Here is a 3,544-nt window from a genome sequence, read left to right as displayed (position 1 = left end):
GTAGCCCAGGGAAAGCCATCAGAAAAAATGAATTTAGCTATCACTTAACTATGAGGAGGCATTAATACTGACCACCATCAGCAAGTTTTGTATTATTTATAGCCATCAGACTGAGAATGCTGGAGTAGGACCTGTACATGACGACTCATAGATCCTGTATAGGGCGATCCCTTCCACTCTCCTTTTGCTGGGGCCAGCTGGGATTACTGCCTTATTTGTACCATTGGGTGTTCTCTTCAGGCAGTACTCACATCCTGTTGTCATCTCATCCTGTCCTTGAATAGAAAACTTAGAAGAGCAATATCTAAATGGTATGGAATGCCAAGGAGCTATGTTTAGTGAAACCCTCTGATAAGGAGTTGGATCACTGCCCAGAGCAATATTTATCTGAAAGAACATATTTATGAGCTCCACTGCAGTTCTGTTTAGTAATATGATGTGACACAGAGATGATGTATTGCATCTCCTGGTAAATCCTCATGTTATAAAAACATCATGAGGGAGCCCTAGCCACTTTCTTCCTGGAAGCAAAAGCGATTGTAATATAGGGCTGCTACACCAGTCTCAGTCACTCACATGCAAGGTTGTAGAAGAGAGACAACAACTAGGGACGCAGTGAATGAGCACAATCAAATGAGAAAATGTAATATACTGCCTCTGCCGAATACAGGGTGGTGTGTATGCTTGAGTTTATTTTTGTTTAGTTTTGTTTTTATTCTAAAGCTCCCACTTCAAATAAAGAAATATGATTTTCAGATAGATCACTGTCAAGGAAAAATATGTTGTTAAGGGGAAATGATCCACTCTGTCATATAAGCAATCTCAGAGAAGAGTTGTGCATTTGAAAACTATTTTAATGAAAACTGTGAACAGAATTTTGCTTCCTCATCTTTTCTTGTGCACAGAAAAGAATCCCACTAAATGGCAGCAGAAACTCACTTCATCTCTCTTTTCATTGGCGTAGTAGAATAAGATTCCTCAAGCAGACTTAACTAACAAAACAAAGCTCCTGTTCCCACCCCCTTTCCCAGTATTCTTTGCTGTATAATAGTATGAGGTATTTCTCATATTTCTATTGGGAGACTCCTTTATTTGCAATAGGGAATAACCTGTACTAATAAGGAAAAAAGGTCTTGTGTGAAAACTGTTGTCTTGTCTAAACATTTTGCAAGCTTGTTGAGCTCATAGAGGCACATCTCCAAGGTTATACAATTTTAATACAAATTCAAAACATAATTTGATATTGGTTACTTCTCACAGCTTACACAGTTTTAATTTGAAGTGTGGCCTCAGGGGTGAAAGGCCATTAAATAAGCTAATGATCCATGAAGACAATTTCAAAAAGTACAGTAGGTAAAAAAATAAAAGATTGTTTCAGTATTTGCATGTTTAATTTGTTGCTGCTAAAGAGCAGTATTAAAGATCTTCCTCTCTGATATAAGGTTCTCCTCTCTAATACACTAGTTGAACTTTTTAGTCCTGACAATCACTGATTGACCTTGAGTCCTGTCCTCCTCCTAAGTAAGTGTGTAATGAGCAGCTCTTGGGATGCTTCTGTCTGCCTTCTATCTTGAACACACATCCTGTAAGATAGTTGGATCTAAAAGTAAGAAGAAGTAGCTAGCTTCTCTCATTCTCTCTTCCAGAAAAATGTAGGGAATCATACACTGTTTATGTGAAGACCTCTAGTAAAAAAAAAACCAAACACACAAAAAACCAAACCAAACAAAAAAACCACAAACAAACAAACCCTAAACGTTTCTTCCTTCTGAATATCTCACCTAGCATTTCTTTCAGTGAAACTGCTGATGGTAAATTAATTGAAAATTTCTCATTAAGAGGATGCAATATCCTAAGAAGAAAAAGACATGATATATTTGATGGCAGGTAAAAATCCTAAAGGATATTCTTGATCCTTTACACCAGTAAGTGGATGACTGACTACTGCAGAAGTGCAAATGTGAAAAATGTATTTGCCAGGAAGAGACTACCCTTTTATACTTTCATTTTATTAGGTTAGTGTAAAAGGAATTGTGCTTTTTGCATTATTGAAATTGCCGTTTGATATTGGAATACATTCTTTGAAAAATGTGGTTATGCTATACATAATTTTAATGCACTTTTCTTGCTTTATGTTTTTTGTTACTGACTTATTACTTACTGTTTATTTTATATTTATTTTAGGCTATGGAAATTATATTAGACAAAAAGCAAATTTGAGTGATTTTCATATTTGAGTTCAAAATAGGTCGCAAAGCATAAGAGACAACTCGCAACATCAACAATGCCTTTTGCCTAGGAACTGCTAATGAACTCACAGTGGTGGGTCAAGAAATTTCACGAAGGAGATGAGAGCCTTGAAGATGAGGGGCATAGTGGTCAGCCACCAGAAGTTGACAGCAACCAACTGAGAACAATCATCGAGGCTGATCCTCTTGCAACTACACAAGAAGTTGCCAAAGAACTCAGTGTCAACCATTCTGCAGTCGTTCAGCATTTGAAGCAAATTGGAAAGATGAACAAGCTCGATAAGTGGGTGCCTCATGAGCTGACCAAAAATTTAAAAAATCATTGTTTTGAAGTGCCGCCTTTTCCTATTCTACACAACAACAAGGAACCATTTCTTGATCAGATTGTGACATGTGACGAAAAGTGGATTTTATACAACAACCGCAGTGATCAGCTCAGTGGTTGGACTGAGAACCTCCAAAGCACTTCCCAAAGCCAAGCTTGCACCAAAAAAGGGTCACAGTCACTGTTTTGTGGTCTGCTGCCGGTTTGATCCACTACAGTTTTCTGAACCCCAGTGAAACTGTTACATCTGAGAAGTCTGCTCAGCAAATCAATGAGATGCACTGAAAACTGCAACACCTGTAGCCAGCTTTGGTCAACAGAAAGAGCCCAATTCCTCTCCATGACAACACCTCACCACACATCGCACAACCAGTGCTTCAAAAGTGGAACGAATTGGGCTACAAAGTTTTGCCTCATCCTCCATATTCACCTGACCTCTTGCCAACTAACTACCACTTCTTCGAGCATCTCAACAACTTCTTGCAGGGAAAAGGGTTCCACAACTGATGGGATGCAGAAAATACTTTCCAAGAGTTTGTCAAATCCCAAAACATGGGTTTTTATGCTACAGGAATAAACAAACTTATTTCTCTTTGGTAAAAAATGTGTTGATTGTAATGGTTCTTATTTTGATTAATAAAGATGTGTTTGAGCCTAGTTATAATGATTTAAAATTCGTGGTCCAAAACCACAATTACATTTGCACCAACCTAATAATATTTTCAAAAGGAAAAGTTGTGTTCCCTTATTATTTTTAAATGATAGAGTCACTGAAAAATCTAGACTGAAAGGGACATCCAAAGGACCATCTGGTCCAATCCACTTTTGAAAGTAGGGCCTTTGATAAGGCTCTCCAGGTCCCTGTCAAGCCAAGTCTTGAATATTTCCAGTGAGGGAGATTCCACCTCTTCTGTGGGGAACCTATTCCAATACTAAGTTGTTGATGTCATAAATAATTTTTACTACAAGG

General features: G+C 37.8%; 1 pseudogene; it reads left to right on the top strand.

Moving 5' to 3' along the window:
- Positions 1-2,187: 2,187 nt before the first annotated feature.
- On the top strand, positions 2,188-3,211 carry LOC135988814 (histone-lysine N-methyltransferase SETMAR-like; annotated as a pseudogene).
- Positions 3,212-3,544: the final 333 nt, after the last annotated feature.

This window comes from Caloenas nicobarica, chromosome 5 (assembly GCF_036013445.1).
Source record: "Caloenas nicobarica isolate bCalNic1 chromosome 5, bCalNic1.hap1, whole genome shotgun sequence".
NCBI classification, from domain to species: Eukaryota; Metazoa; Chordata; class Aves; order Columbiformes; family Columbidae; genus Caloenas; species Caloenas nicobarica.
This window is presented reverse-complemented; position numbering and strand designations above follow the sequence as displayed.